Source organism: Aotus nancymaae, unplaced genomic scaffold (genome assembly GCF_030222135.1).
Source record: "Aotus nancymaae isolate 86718 unplaced genomic scaffold, 86718_ANA_hifiasm-v0.15.2.pri h1tg000108l, whole genome shotgun sequence".
Classification (NCBI taxonomy): domain Eukaryota; kingdom Metazoa; phylum Chordata; class Mammalia; order Primates; family Aotidae; genus Aotus; species Aotus nancymaae.
This window is the reverse complement of record NW_026988523.1, coordinates 28,341,206-28,341,709: the sequence shown is the minus strand read 5'-3', so window position 1 is coordinate 28,341,709 and position 504 is coordinate 28,341,206.

Genomic DNA, 504 nt, shown 5'->3' with positions numbered 1-504 from the left:
TCTCAGTTCCTTGTTTTGTCTTTTTGCTGTTAGAAATAGACTAGGGTGCTGAGAGGGCTGAGAAAAAAATGGCCCCTTAAAATTCTTTCCTTTACCCTGGGGAACAAAGCTTTTGTATTTGCTAATTCATAATAAGGAAGAGACTGGGCCGGGCCCGGTGGCTCACGCCTGTAATCCTAGCACTTTGGGAGGCCGAGGTGGGTGGATCACCTGAGGTCAGGAGTTCAAGACCAGCCTGGCCATCATGGTGAAACCCCATCTTGAAAAAAAAAAAAGGAAGGGACTGATGATAGAATAAAAGAAAAAAAAAAAAAGGAAGGGACTGATGATAGAATAGAAGATAAAATAGAAGAAAAAATAGAAATAAAGAAAGGTACTAAGTCTTCTCTTGAGAGTAGGTTTTGATTAGAAATAGGACAGAGAACACAGCTCCAGGCTGAAGGAGAAGAAGAGCAGGAAGCTGTCAAGAAAGCTTGAGTGAGGGTGTCGCGAGCAGGGGAGACA